Here is a 16,564-nt window from a genome sequence, read left to right as displayed (position 1 = left end):
CAAAATAAATCTACATTGTATTTGTATTTTTTATGGATCCCCATTAGCTGCTGTAATCATGACTAGTTTGATGCATGCATTTAAAAAAAAAAAAAAAAAAAAAAATATATATATATATATATATATATATATATATATATACATATATATATATATATAACTTGTTTGTTATGATGCTATGTTTTTGTATTTATGTTTTGATGGTCTGTTTTCACCTGCTCAGTGACTATGGATGTGAATTAGCTTCCTAGTTACGTTAAAATAAATAAATAAATAAACACAAGAATAATGATTAACATTATGATGATTATGGTTATTATTATTGTCACGTTATTGTTGTTGGCGACAATGAATTCGCTATGAAAAGTTAATTAAGTATTGAATATGGGAACTAGTTATGTGATGTTGTCTGACCGTGGTGCATGGATTTGCCTTCAACGTGCTCCGTCTGGCATTGGAAGTAGTTCCGGTGGTTTTTGCAAAGAGAACTGAGTCGGAGCGGGGAAACCCGGCGGGATTCTGTTGTTGGAGAAGCAAATGCGAATAGCCGGGTGAGGAAGTCTTCAAATCAAGGGACGCAACTGACCACAGAACCGGTCAATATGACACGAGTATCGCATGGGGCGTGCAACTTCAGTGACAGCCCTAGAAGGTGAAGTAGCTCCGTCCTCGGAGGAAATGTTCAAGTGCAGCACTGGAACAGCTGAACCTCTGAAATTTGAACCGGTTAAATAACCATCCACCGGGGTAAGTAAAGCGAATTTGGGAATGTCGTAACGTTAGGCCTAATATCTCACATAGGCAACGAAATGTACTTGAGCTCCGGGGTTGCGCTGTGGACAGGCCTTGACAGGTTCTCTCTCCCTGTCATCATACTATGCAGATAGACAGCCCATGTTATTTCAGGATATTAACTTCAAGTTTCAAGCAATATCCTATACCTTTTTTTCGGGGTGATTCTCGGTCGTGCTGCTCAGATTGATTCTGCTGTTTAATTGCCTTGCAAGTAGTAAAATGACTTTTACATTGAAATTGAAACGGATGCTCAAACATTGACATGTAACGTTATGCAACCATACATGCGCTATAAGTTCTACTTTTTAGACCCGCTGGAACTTTTGAAGCGATGACAGTTGTGAAATGTCAAAGTAGGCTACTGGGGCTGCTTCTCAGTAACTGGTAAATTACAGAACAAAAATCTAGTGCAATTTTAGTGTGGTAAGTAGCATTATTGTATTACGCTGTTGTCACTTTCCACCTATGTGTCAGGATGTGATGTTGTGTTTGCAACAATTGTTGCACGCTAAAATTCAGCAAATAGTTACAATATTTATATTTCGAAATGGTCCGTTGCAAAGTTTCCACTGATTTTATCTTGTCGGAGACAAGGTATTTTCTTGCTACAATTTAGCCATGTACGAACTAATATATTATTTAGTCATTTTTATTGAAAGCGTTCAAACTAAGTGCCTGTCAAAAGGAAGGTACCGGAAATACAAGATTGATGGCTATTCACTGGCAGCCTACTCATGTCCATGACAAATACCATCTGTAGCCTACAGTATATTGGCATGTTTTTGTTTGAATAATGACCATTGGCATATTCAGTCCATGCCTATGAATACAGACAGAACCTACTACCTTAAGATTTTTTTTGCATTATGCTAGAACTTCAGACATGCATTTGTTCTATTGACCTTGTCTTTAATCCATTTGTTGGTGTTAATGCCTGTATTCAAGTCTCATAAAATCAGGTTTGCCATAGAGTTGGGAATGACTTCTTTCACAACACTTCAGTTTAGGTGTACTGGAAAAATTGAATGTTTAACCTTACCAGACCATTAAGTGAGAGGGTGAAAGAGAATTGTTTATTTTATAAAGAGAGAACACGGGTTCCTGATTTGGATATGTCCCTTACTCCTATCAAGATCAGAGTTGTCTGAACAGATTTTTCTCCACATTTTGTGTTTAGTTTTACGTGCAGTCTTAAATGGTGTTGATTGAAGGTAATTTGGCATTTTAATTGTAGAACAGCTGCCACACACTCTCGGTTAATTGCCATGTAGACATTCTCAATAGATCACTCATAGACCACTAAGTGCCTCATTAAGATATATTATGCAGATTCCCATTAAACGTGATAAAAAGGATCCCTCCAAATGTTTTCTGATTTGTATTTTAATCTATGAGGTCAATATAATTACGGTCATTGTCAGCAAATGCATCGCTAATAAATTAGGGATTCAGCATCAACTCAGGAATTGAAATTGGAGGTTCCTTTTGGTTGCTAGGTGTTGGGAAATTGTGCCATGTTTTTATGAATATTGTTTATTATTCACTCTCCATAATGCCATCGATGCTGTAGAGACTCAGGAGGCTCAAACTCAGGTAGCCATGACCAAAGGCAGCGACCTTTACCACTGCTTCAAGGAAGCTAGTTCCATTGAGTGAGCGCTTTGGTCTTATGAACAGCCACCCACTGGAGAGCTTGTCCCTCATGTGTACATGCATCTCTGATAGCCAAACCAGGTCATCCTCATTCCAACACTATTGTAGATATTTTTTGGGGGGGGAGTGTTGCTTCTCCTTGTACCTATGAACCCAACATAGCACAGACAATACCTATGACCACACACAATAATTCACTCCCTCTCCCCTCATGTATTGATGCTTTGATGCTTTAATCTACAGTGGCAAGAAAAAGTATGTGAACCCTTTGGAATTACCTGGATTTCTGCATAAATTGGTCATAAAATTTGATCTGATCTTCCTCTCAGTCACAATAATAGACAAACAGTGTGTTTAAACTAATAACACACATTATTGTATTTTTCTTGTCTATATTGAATACATCATTTAAACATTCAGTGTAGGTTGGAAAAAGTATGTGAACCCCTAGGCTAATGACTTCTTGAAAAGATAATTGGAGTCAGGAGTCAGGTAACCTGGAGTCCAATCAATGAGATGAGATTGGAGACGTGGGTTAGAGCTGCCTTGCCCTATAAAAGCAATCACAAAATTTGAGTTTGCTATTCACAAGAAGCATTGTCTGATGTGAACTATGCCTTGAACAAAATAGATCTCAGAAGATCGACGATTAAGAATTGTTGGCTTGCATAAAGCTAGAAAGGGTTACAAACGTATCTCTAAAAGCCTTGATGTTCTTCAGTCCACGGTAAGACAAATTGTCTAGAAATGGAGAACGTTCAGCACTGTTGCTACTCTTCATTGGAGTGGCCATACTGCAAGAGCACAGCACAGACTGCTCAATGAGGTTAAGAAGAATCCTGGAGTGTCAGCTAAAGACTTACAGAAATCTCTGGAACATGCTAACATCTCTGTTGATGAGTCTACGATACGTGAAACACTAATAAACAAGAATGGTGTTCATGGGAGGGCCCACAGAAGAAGCAACTGCTGTCCAAAGAAAACATTGCTGCATGTCTCAAGTTTGCAAAAGTGCACCGGGATGTTCCACAGCGCTACTGGCAAAATATTCTGTGGACAGATTAAACTACAGTTGAGTTGTTTGGAAGGAACACACAACACTGTGTGGTGAAAAAAATGGCACAGCACACCAACATCAAAACCTCATCCCATCTGTAAAGTATGGTGAAGGGAGCATCATGGTTTGGGGCTGCTTTGCTGCCTCAGGGCCTGGACATCTTGCTATCATAGACGGAAAAATGATTTACCAAGTTTATCAAGACATTTTGCAGGGGAATGTAAGGCTATCTGTAAAGAGGAATGGTCCAAAATAACTCCTGACCGTTGTGCAGGTCTGATCCGCAACTACAGAAAACATTTGGTTGAGGTTATTGCTGCCAAATGAGGGTCAACCAGTTATTAAATCCAAGGGTTCACATACTTTTTCCACCCTGCACTGTGAATGTTTAAATGGTGTGTTCAATAAAGACATGAACACGTATACTTGTTTGTGTGTTTTAAGCAGACTGTGTTTGTCTATTGTTGTGACCTAGATGGTCAGATCAAATTATATGACACATTTATACAGAAATCCGGGTATTTCCAAAAGGTTCGCATACTTTTTCTTGCCACGCTCTGTGAACATTTCCCGTAAAATGTAACCTACAAACTGCAAAGGTTTCAAAGTTGTATGCTGTTGTATGTATGCTTTACTGTAGAATGTATAGTGGTTCCTTTCAAAGTTGCGTCATACTGCAGCACAGTTTGTGGTCTACCACAGAATTCTATGGCACGCTATTTAAGTGTCAGCTAGGGCTGGGCGATATAATGAGAGATAAACTCAGCAAAAAAAGAAATGTCTTTTACTGTCAACTGCGTTTATTTTCAGCAAACTTAACATGTGTAAATATTTGTATGAACATAAGATTCAACAATGGAGTAAGTTCCACAGACATGTGACTAACAAATAGAATGTGTCCCTGAACAAAGTGGGGGGGGGTCAAAATCAAAAGTAAGTCAGTATCTGGTGTGGCCACCAGCTGCATTAAGTACTGCATTGCATCTCCTTGTCATGGACTGCACCATATTTGCCAGTTCTTGCTGTGAGATGTTACCCCACTCTTCCACCAAGGCACCTGTAAGTTCCCAGACATTTCTGAGGGGAATGGCCCTAGCCCTCACCCTACGATCCAACAGGTCCCAGACGTGCTCAACGGGATTGAGATCCGGGCTCTTTGCTGGCCATGGCAGAACACTGACATCCCTGTCTTGCAGGCAATCACGCACAGTATGGGTGGTGGCATTGTCATGCTGGAAGGTCATGTCAGGATGAGCCTGCAGGAAGTGTACCACATGATAGAGGAGGATGTCTTCCCTGTAATGCACAGCTTTGAGATTGCCTGCAATGACAACAAGCTCAGTCCGATGAGGCTGTGACACACCGCCCCAGACCATGACGGATCCTCCACATCAAAATCGATCCCGCTCCAGAGTACAGGCCTTGTTGTACCGCTCATTCCTTCACGGTAAACACATATCCGACCATCACCCCTGGTGAGACACAACCGCGACCCATCAGTGAAGAGCACTTTTTTCCAGTCCTGTCTGGTCCAGCAACGGTTGGTTTGTGCCCATAGATGACGTTGTTGCTGGTGATGTCTGGTGAGGACCTGCCTACAAGCCCTCAGTCCAGTCTATCTCAGCCTATTGTGGATTGAGCACTGATGGAGGGATTGTGCGTTCCTGGTGTAACTCGGCAGTTGTTGTTGCCATCCTGTGCCTGTCCCACAGGTGTGTTGTTCGGCTGTACCGATCCTGTGCAGGTGTTGTTACACGTGGTCTGCCACTGCGAGGATGATCAGCTGTCCTTCCTGTCTCCCCCCTAGCGCTGTCTTAGACTTCTCACTGTATGGACATTGCAATTTATTTCCCTGGCCACATCTGCAGTCCTCATGCCTCTTTGCAGCATGCCTAAGGCACGTTCACGCAGATGAGCAGGGACCCTGGGCATCTTTCTTTTGGTATTTTTCAGAGTCAGTAGAAAGGCTTCTTTAGTGTCCTAAGTTTTCACAACTGTGACCTACATTGCCTACCGTCTGTAAGCTGTTAATGTGTTAATGACCGTTCCACAGGTGCATGTTCATTACTTGTTTATGGTTCATTGAACAAGCATGGGAAACGGTGTTTAAACCCTTTACAATGAAGATCTGTGAAGTGATTTGGATTTTTACGAAAAATATCTTTGAAAGACAGGGTCCTGAGAAAGGGATGTTTTCTTTTCTTGCTGTATACATACATACATACATACATACATACATACATACATACATACATACATACATAGATAGATAGATAGATAGATAGATAGATAGATAGATAGATAGATAGATAGATAGATAGATAGATAGGAGTTATTAACTCATCTTTTCAACCACTCCACAAATTTCTTGTTAACAAACTATGGTTTTGGCAAGTCGGCTAGGACATTTTTTTTCCCAACAATTGTTTACAGACCGATTATTTCACAGTATCACAATTCCAGTGGGTCAGAAGTTTACGCAATTTATGTCACTGCTGTCAATTAAAAAATATATATTTTTATTTATCACAATTTTCTTTAACCAATTTTGGTCTTTAATGCAGGGCTGAAATTGCAACCAACTTTCTATGGCTTGTTTAAAACAATTATGATATTTTTGGACATGATTTTGTTTCAAATAACCAAAAGTGAGCGGTTGTAATCTGAATAAAGTGGAAAAGGCCATTCTTGAACATGGGATGAGACATTCTTACTTATTTGTAAATGAAGCCAGTTTGTTATTTGGAAGGATTTATTTCTGTTTTTTGGAGCGAGAGAAACCAAAAGCCCACCATGGCTATTTTTCAAAAATCATCAGTCCACATGTCAAGTAAAATTCCCCCACTGTATTTACCAAAGTTCTCTCAACTCCAGGACCACCAACAGTTTTATTTTAATATTGTTATAATATATATTTTTTTGCCTGATGCAGGACTCTAGTGCCGGAGAAGAGAGACTCTCAGACTGAAAACGCCTCCATTAATTGCCAAATTTTAGACTACTGATAGATCAGTGTTCTAACTCCACTTTGTGGCATTCTGTCATTGCACCACACTATCACAATCTACCGCTTACGGTCGCGTCATAACCTCGTAACTTTTAAAGGAAGAACCACTATCTACATTAAACGTGGTTAAATACAATTTAAATGTTTGGGTTAAGCAACATTAAATATGAAAAAGACAAAGGGATAGTTGAGGATTTTGACACTGTCTACTTCCTGAGAGTCAGATTAACTCGTTCATACAATTTTTATCTGTGTCCAGTATGAAGGTAGTTTCACGAGCCACTGCTAAATAGCCTTAGCCCAATGACTGGAAGTCTACAGGAACAGTTAGACTTCAAGTTATTGCGCTAATGCTAGTTAGCAATTGCGCTGACGCTTGTTAGCAACTTCCTTCAAACTGCACACAGATGCATAAAGTTGTGAATACCAGTTTTATCTGACTATGAAGAAGTAGATAAATGGCCTCATTGCCAAAATCCCAAACTATTTCTTTAAAAAAACTGTAGGCCCAAGTTCCAGTTTAGTGATTACAAATCCATGCCATATTTAAGTGATAAATCCTGAGAAGCTGGTGTTGGATATATTGGCACTGGTGTTAGGCCTGAGACTAAACCATGCCAATATATCCTCCAAACACCGGCTTCGAAGGCATTATCACTTTTATACAATGAGTTGCCAACATATTGACATTTTCATGAAACATTGTATTTTGATTTCATTCATACTATTTCATCCTTCCACAAGATATAGTCAGGACACAAATCTAAGGTTGCTACCCACACCGGCTGGTTGTTTGTTCTATCGGTTCGGTTAACAGACATTTATTTGGATACATCCATAACAATGAGCTAATCTGTGATTTTTGCCTGTCATAAAAGAATGTGCTCTCTTGTCAGGACACTGTTCTTCAGAAGATCTAGCCAACAACACGGCTAATACAATAACTTCAAACTGAAGATGGAAAGACTAGCTGCATTTTGTTTAGTTTGACCTGTTTTTTGACCTGGCTGATAAGACTGGATTGCGCAGTGAGATGGAACAGAGCAAATAGGCATTTCAACAACATAGCTTTAGCCGGTGGTAACTTGTGGAATAGACACCAGCTGGAATGCAGTTTTAACCAATCAGGATTAGACCCACCCATTGTATAACATAAAATCATTTGATAACCTCTTTGGTCAAAGAGTAATGCTGTAATATTACTATTATTTTCATAGGAGTGTAGATGTCTGTAAATTGTGCATTTTAAATTACAGCTCCAAATCAGACGATATGCTCTGAAATTGTGCAATAGTCTCTCCAGTGACATTCATCCAAGGGAATATTCCCACCTTTGCATACCAAATTGATCATTTGGAAATCCAGTCTTTTGCCCTGAAAGCATTATTAATGCCCCCTTGTTAAAGTGATTATTCAAATGATCTGCCATTAGGTAGTCATATGTGCATTTAAGTCTCCATTCTGCTTGGGCTATTCCCAACATGTAACTAACTTTTTTAAATTGGATGTTTTTACAGTAAATTTATACCTACTGTGCTGTATTTTTTTTTTCAGAATATAGCCTATTTTGTTGGACAGAGACTGTGAAGAGAGACAGGAAAGGGAGGAGGGGAGATGGTGTGCTAGAAGGGCATAGGCTGGATTTGAACCCACACCAGCACTGGCATATATGTGTGTTTTGAAGGCTGTGGCAGTAACCGTTACACCACCCCAGGCCACTAGTGTGCTGCACCTTTTAAATGCATTCTACCTCTTGTGCATCACGATGGAGAGGAATTTATATTACTGACAGCGTGTACCTTGTGTTATTGCTCTGTGGGCACTGCATTTGAGACCAGGTACTTCCAGATGAATCTGAACATCCATTCTGTGAACCTGGGCTGTGTACTCTGATTGTGGTCTGGGCCCTCAAACTGTTGCACATCACCCGAAATGATGTTTTTCAACCGTTAGAAAGACCTTTCTGATTTCCATTGAATAGTGTGTTCTGTCATTTCAAAGCTAGGGAAAGACATTGTGGGACTCTTTACATTGAAAGGGTAGGACGCATGAGTTTTTACTCGCCAATGTAAAACAGTGTGGTCAAATACTTAGTAGCGTAGTTGTAGTCACGATCTGGTTACATTACCTATAAGTACACAGTTCTGTTTTTGGGTTATTACATAGTTAACTTATTTCCGGATATCTTCTAAACTACCCACTATGCACAATTTGTCAACGTCATATGGAGGACCTACTCTGTGCTACCGAGTTCATGTGCTAGCACGATAGCTGGCTAAAGTTAGCCATTAGCCATGCTAGCATGTAATTACAGTCCAGATCCAAGTGTTGGTGCGTTTACAATCCACCAATCACGAGGAAGTGTGATGTAAACAAAGAGCAGGCTCTAGTGCTTTCTTGCCGTGGGTTAAAAATGTAATCGAAAATCATACCTGCTTGCTAATTGTGTAGTACCTCTTTTTGGTTCTTATTTTTGTTTTGTTAACATTTCGACATGTTCTCTGTGAAGTAGTTGTCGTGTCTTTGGCTATGCCGGATTAAGTGATATGACATGCTATTCTATAAAATAATTTCTCCGTAATTAATATCACCTGATTGAGCTAATCATGTAAATGTAATTAACTAGAGAGTCGGGCACCACAAAATAATATTTAGAGCTGTTATCTTCCGAATAAACTCTTAAAGACCTAGTAATATTTTACATCAATAGCAGTCAATATCAATTGTCACCTCAATTCAGTCTCATCTAAAAGTTGTAAATTATTTTATCTGCACGAACTCTGGCTAAGAAGTTAAACCCAATTTTGTATTGCTGATTCATTTATTTACTAAATGCCTAGCTAATCACACAGAATTACACGCACACAATTAATCATAACTTGATTACAAATTACTTTATAAAGGAAAACGTACCTAGCTGGCGGAACAGATATGACGGCTTGTTACACAAAGGAAAAGGGCTGGGTTGAGTGAAAGAGCGGGAAGACTGAGGAACGAAGGGCGAAGCTGTGCTATCATAAATACAGTATCTTATGCATTCTAAATTACCTCCCATTTGGAAAAGGAAAATGCAATAAATATTTACTCTGAGCTGTGCTTCTGTAGGTTGGTGGTAGATGGAAGACCGTGTTGCCAAACCGAGTCCTCTGTCCTTTGAAGAATGTCTCTGGTGGTCAATTGGATAAGTTGTAGTAATGTCGTTGTGTGATAGATGGGATACTTTGTCTGTTCCTTCCTAACCCTTGTTTGCAGCAGCTGTTGCTAACTCAACGGCTAGGAGGTATCACTTCTGTAGTGAATAAGAGTTCAAAGTCCATACCATTCGCAACCAAAGCTCACGCTGATGTTGGCTTCGTTTTTTAGTTATTCTGACATAGGACCCTCGTCCTACCTCCCCGGAACAGGAAGTTCTATTGTCGTCAAGGGCTTATATAGGAAGGGAGAGGAGGGCGTGTTTGAAAAGTTTTATAGCCCTTGTCCCTTCACAGGGCAGGGCCACTGATTGAGGAGCCCTTTCTTATGAAAACCCAAATGTCACATTTTAGAAGCTAAAATCACATTTCATCCCATCATGAATAATTTCATATTCAAACATTTAAATTGAACAATTCCATGTGAATCCGATAACTCTGATGTGTAGACTTTCCACTGTAGAGTTTGTCATCTTATCATTGATGATAATGTCTCAGATGACAACCGAACTGACATCATATTCATTAACTACCACCGCATATGTTCCATTGGTCAGATTACCAGAATATAGTTCATTTCCCCCACATTCTGACGTTCCCAGAATCTCTATGTTAACCAAGGACTTTGCAAATGTAACCTCAGTAGGGTAGAGAGGAAAAAGGGGGACGAGGTATTTATTACTGTCATAATCCCCCCAGGCCAACGTCATGACAGTCTTGTAATTTTTTTTTGCCTTGGCTTGTTGCTAGTGCTCTAGCTGACTGGAATCTATCTATATTGGATTTTGACCTGGTGAAGCGCCCGCCTCCCCCTTGCTTTGGTAGCTAACTCAGCTGCCACTCTTTTAAAGGTTTTACCATTGATGGGCCCCAACCATCAATCTGTAAGTCTCTGCTCTCTCCTTTGCTTATAATTTGTGGTCATGTTTCGGTTGTGTTCTAGCTGGTCTTCAGTAGTTGGGCTCCAGCTTTCCGTGAGTAACCGTGGAGTTTGGCTGGCTAGGCTAATAGCTAGTTGACTAAATAGCTAATGTTAGCTGGCTGGCTAGCTTGCTGGCTTAGATAATATTATTTCATAACTGGTGAGGTGGTTTAATGTATTTGGAAATTATTGGTTTACTGATGATAGCAACTGGCTGACTCAATAAATCAATCTAGCCAACTAGCCTGCTAATGTTATCCCTACTGGCTGGCTAACGTTAAAATATGTGCTTGTAAATTGGCTGAAAAATGTAAATTAAATTTTAAAAGAAACCAGTGCAAACGATTTGGTTTAATTTGAAGCTATACATTTGGTGTTTGCAATAGGCTGGCTTGCTGGGTCCTCCAAATTGCATCACACCCCGGAAAACAAATGTTCCAACATGACTTCAGCATTCTTTTGAAATTTTATTTAACTTGGAACAGTTTAAGTGAGGTGTAACTTTGCATTGGGACTTTTGATGTGTGTACTAATGCAAACCCATATGCTACATGTCATTTACGCTACCTACATTTTAAGTGTCTCGTATAGAACTGCTTATTGCTGCCAACTGAGTGAGAAGAACACAAAGCTCCACTTCTGAACATTGTGTAAAAGCTTGGGTTGACACAGTAGTGTATTGCATTGTACTGGTTGTGTTTTTAATGAGTAACAATTGTCAGCCTATTTGCATGTGAAACAATGTTATTATAAATAACCATCAAAAAGCTGTGATACTTCTAAAACATGTAAATTTCTCCCCATTTTAAAGTGCAACAAAACCAAAGCCGTTCCTTCAAGTGAATGCCTCTAGGTTTTGGGGGTTGTTCCATTATTAATGCTATTCAGAAGCCAAACTTTTAGGTTGGGCGCTTTAATCTATTTTTGCTGTAAATCGATGCATTTTTAAAGAGGAAAACTGAACATGGGTGGATGTGGGAATGCAGTTGATTTCTCAGTGATTCAGTGCTGTATCCTTTACTGTGCTGAGCCCGACTTCACAAACAGCCTCCTTCCCTCTCCTGGGACCTCTCGTAGGGGGAGTGTGCCCAAATGCTGCACTCACATATTTTATTTATGGAAAAATACACCTTTTTAACTTTGCTGTTCTCAGGATTTTTTCGGGTTGTTGATGGGTTGCAACCTCTTCTCTCCTGTAAGCTGTTTTTAGGTGTATCTGTGTAGGCTAGATATTTCATTCTAAGTTCTCGAGGGCCACAGTGTGTTGGCAGTTCATTAGCTATTGGTTGAGATCTGAAAAGCAGTGCTGGGGTGAATCATTTCAATTTCTCCTGTTGATTTGGGATGTGAATTGATTTCATACATTTTTATTTTATTTTCTCTGAAATGAAAATTAATTTCACTTGTTTAATGAATTTGAAATGATTAAATCAGCATGGATTCAACCATAATCTCAGAACCCAAAACCAAATCTTGCACTAAATAAATACATTTACAGTCAGCCCTGCTGAACTCAGTAGCCTACTTATGGCCCCATCCTTCCATGGGATGTTTATTCCAAACCATGCAGAAATTGTCCATTGATCAATGTAAGATTCAAATCGAGTTATGGCGCATGCATCTCAAGTCAGGATTTGACCCAAAGTGGACACCTACATTTACATTTTAGTCATTTAGTAGACGCTCTTATCGAATTAGCGACTTACAGTAGAGTGCATACATTAGAATTTTTTTAACTAGTGAAGTATCAAACAGTAATTACAGTCAAGAGGCTTAACTAAATTTCATTGAAAGATGAGCAAGAACCTTCAAATGAAGACATCGGCTTTGGCATCGAGGTGGAAAGTAATTACAATGTTGGCTTTGGCGTTTTGGACCCCTTTCTCCCTCTTTTCAATGCCCATTACTCCCAGACATGACAGTTCTCGACACGCCGACAGGCTCCTTTTGAGACTAGGTTACCAATACAACACAGTCCTCCCCAGGAAACCCCCTCAGCTCGTTAAACTCTGGGAGGAGGGTGTATTTTGTCTTAACTTCCAATACTTTTTCTTCTGAAGATATTTGGATTCCTCCTTACTCTTGCCCTCCACTCCATTAAAAGCCTGGCGATCAGTGGGTGGCTGTTAGCAATCCATTCAGCAGAGGGAGTGCATCCCAGCCACCCAAGTCTAATTGGTGAATACATTCAATCACCAATATATGCACAACTTGTATTCAGTTTCAGGCAAATGTTTAAATAATGAGCATCAGGATAATAAAGATTTATAGGAAACAATGCAATTACCAAACTCCTGCTAATCTAATCATCTTTGTGATCACCCCCTTTCTCTCTGCCCTGAGTGTTATAATTATACTTAGTGTCATGCATAGGCAGTGGCTGCTAGACTGGCAATAATTAGTTTATTTTCAAGGAACATAAGTTAAAGCATGTAAATCCTGGGATTATATTGGTGTCGTTGCTGTGTGACGAGGGCTGGGCAATATATCGAATTAGATATATTAGAATAAATGTTTTTGCGCGGTATTCCAAATGTATGTATCGCAAGAAATCAAGTTTTTTGTTGTTCATTTTTATGAGCGTTTTTGTCCTTGTTTTCATGTTGCATTTTTGGTCTCGTCTCCTTCACTCCTCTGTGCTGTGTGCAGCTTCCCATTTTACACCACGATCTGTAAATAATGACAAGATGCACTTCTCCGCCCTAACAATGGGAGATGTTGTACAAATGGCAGGAAGGCAAGCGATAAGCTTAGGTCCAAAATAAGCCCATAGAAAAGCAATGGCCTTATTTTAGCAGCATTTTAGCCAAACACTGTTATACTAGCTGCCTAGTCTGGGTTTTTTATAAATGTGCAATAAGCATAAACACAATTTTATATAAGGAATTGGCATTCGGAGAAGAAAGGTAAGCCACTTGATTTCAATATCTGAACAAGTGGACTGGCTAACATGCTTTTCAAACAGAGACAAGTGTGTGTTCGTAACAATTCAACTCTTCAACCTTCGTCGCTAGCAAATAGATCCAAGTTGGCTAAACTTGAAATCACGGCCGGCCTGCTCATTAGGCAGGATTAGGAGGCCCCCTATGGCGGCAGATTGACGAGGGCGGCATTTTCTGAGCTAGACGGACCAAGATGCACTTCCAACAACACATAAAATCTAACAATTCTGCCCAAAAACAATTACAATTTCTGTCAACCTGTGTCATATTGGCTTTTTAGGTGAGCGCTGATGCCACCCTATGATAAGCAGTGCCCACTTTGTCAAAGGCAGGACTCAATATTTATCTTGTCCATTCCCAGCACGCCTCTCTAGGGTGCTGTTGGAGAGACGCGGATCCTAAAAATGATTGCATATCGTAGAAAGTGTATGCAACCTTCTTTGTAGCCTACAGGCTGGAGATAAAATGTATGACAAACTTTTTACATCATGAAGGTTTTTCTGATCAAATAGCCTAACCTAAATTTCAACCAATCAAAAAAAAAATAATGCGCTGCCATGTTAACAAACAACATACGCTACCGGTCAAAAGTTTTAGGACACCCACTCATTCAAGAGTTTTTCTTTATTTTTTACTATTTTCTACATTGTAGAATAATAGTGAAGACATCAACACTATGAAATAACATGTGGAATCATGTAGTAACCAAAAAATTGTTAAACAAATCAGAATATATTTGAGATTCTTCAAATAGCCACCCTTTGTCTTGATGACAGCTTTGCACACTCCATATCGCTCCTTCTTGGTCAAATAGCCATTAAACAGCCTGGAGGTGTGTTGGGTTATTGTACCTGTTGAAAAACAAATGATAGTCCCACTAAGCCCAAACCAGATGGGATGGCGTATTGCTGCAGAATGCTGTGGTAGCCATGCTGGTTAAGTGTGCCTTGAATTTGAAATAAATCACTGACAGTGTCACCAGCAAAGCACCATCACACCCCCTCCATGCTTCACAGTGGGAACCACCCATTTGGAGATCATCCGGTCACCTACTCAGCATCTCACAAAGACATGGCAGTTGGAACCAAAAATCTCACATTTTGGACTCATCAGAACAAAGGACAGATTTCCATCGGTCTAATGTCCATTGCTCGTGTTTCTTGGCCCAAGCCAGTCCCTTCTTATTGGTGTCCTTTAGTAGTGGTTTCTTTGCAGGAATTTGACCTTGAAGGCCTGATTCACACAGTCTCATCTGAACAGCTGATGTTGAGATGTCTGTTACTTGAACTCTGAAGCATTTATTTGGGCTACAATTTCTGAGGTGCAGTTAACTCAAATTAATGTATCCTCTGCAGCAGAGGTAACTCTGGGGCTTCCTTTCCTGTGGTGGTCCTCATGAGAGCCAGTTTCATCATAGCGCTTCATGCTTTTTGCGACTGCACTTAAAGAAACGTTCAAAGTTCTTGAAATTTCCCGGATTGACAGATCTTCATGTGATGGACTGTTGTTTCTCTTTGCTTATTTGAGCTGTTCTTGCCATAATATGGACTTGGTCTTTCACCAAATAGGGCTATCTTCTGTATACTACCTTGTCGCAACACAACTGATTGGTTCAAATGCATTAAGAAGGAAAGAAATTCCGCAACTTCACTTTTAAGAAGGCAATTGAAATGCATTCCAGGTGACTACCTCATGAAGCTGGTTGAGAGAATACCAAGAGTGTGCAAAGCTGTCAAGGCAAAGGGTGGCTACTTTGAAGAATCTCAAATATATATTTTGGTTTGTTTAACACTTCATTTTTTTCTGGATTCTTGCACAGTCTCATTGAATATCTTGATCGGTTTTCTATCCTCTCTGGATTAAAACCTAATTATGACAAGTGTACGTATCGGATCGTTAGTGTTTACACTACCGTGTAGTTTTCCAATAAAATTGGTGGATGGTGAAGTAGACATACTTGGTATTCACATCTCAAAAAATAAAAATGAACTTACAACAATTCATTTCGGATAGGCTACTCAGCAAGGAAGAAGCCACTGCTCCAAACCAAGGAGGCCTACAAACCAGCTTTGTCTGGAGGAATAGGCCAAAATTCACCCAATTTATTGTGGGAAGCTTGTGGAAAGCTACCTGAGATGTTTGACCCAAGTTAAACAATTTAAAGGCAATGCTACCAAATACTAATTGAGTGTATGTTAACTACTGACCCACTGGGAATACGATGAAAGAAATAAGCTGAAATAAATCACTCTACTATTTTTCTGCCATTTCACTTTCTTAAAATAAAGTGGTGATCCTAACTGACCTAAAACGGGATTTTTACTGGATTAAATGTCAGGAATTGTGAGAGATGGAGTTTAAATGTATTTGGCTAAGGTGTATGTAAACCTCTGACTTCAACTGTGGGTCTGAATACTTATTTTAATATTTCAATTATTATTTTTAATTAATTAGCCAACACTTCTTAACCTGTTTTTGCTTTGTGATTAATGAAGGGGGAAAAAACAATTTAATCAATTTTAGAATAAGGCTGTAACTTAATGTGGAAAAAGTCAAGGGTTTGAACTTTCTGAATGCACTATGTGTATAATTGAATGTATAGACAATATAGAATATGTAGTATATCTGAAGAATAGTATATGTGACCAGTGTTCCCTGACTATGTAGGGCAGCAGCCTCTAAGGTGCATGGTAGAGTAACTGGGTGGTAGGTGGCTAATGACTATGGCTAATGACTAATGTTCAAGGCAGGGTACTGGGTAGAGGCTGGCTAGTGGTGACTATTTAACATACTGATGATGGCCTTGAGGTAGAAGCTGTTTTTCAGTCTCTCGGTCCCAGCTTTGATGCACCTGTACTGACTTTCCCTTCTGGATGGTAGCGTGGTGATCAGGCTGTGGCTCGGGTGGCTGAGGTCCGTGATATTATTCTTGGCCTTCTTGTGACACCGAGTGCTGTAGATGTCCTGGAGGGCAGGCAGTGTGCCCCCGGTGATGTG

The 16,564-nt window shown here is 39.8% G+C and overlaps 1 protein-coding gene across 2 annotated transcripts in view; it reads left to right on the top strand.

Moving 5' to 3' along the window:
• Positions 1 to 427: 427 nt before the first annotated feature.
• The window catches only part of LOC110491831 (forkhead box protein J3), a 98,901-nt gene continuing 82,764 nt past the window's right edge, over positions 428 to 16,564 (top strand). Inside the window, exon 1 of one of the 2 annotated variants that reach the window (XM_021565622.2) lies at positions 428 to 747. The gene's annotated coding sequence lies outside the window, so the exon portion shown is untranslated. The remainder of the gene's footprint in view (positions 748 to 16,564) is intronic. The other variant, XM_021565623.2, reaches the window with a different exon arrangement.

Source organism: Oncorhynchus mykiss, chromosome 16 (assembly GCF_013265735.2).
Source record: "Oncorhynchus mykiss isolate Arlee chromosome 16, USDA_OmykA_1.1, whole genome shotgun sequence".
Classification (NCBI taxonomy): Eukaryota; Metazoa; Chordata; class Actinopteri; order Salmoniformes; family Salmonidae; genus Oncorhynchus; species Oncorhynchus mykiss.
The sequence above is the reverse complement of the archived record's forward strand: the minus strand, read 5'-3'. Positions and strand labels throughout refer to the sequence as shown.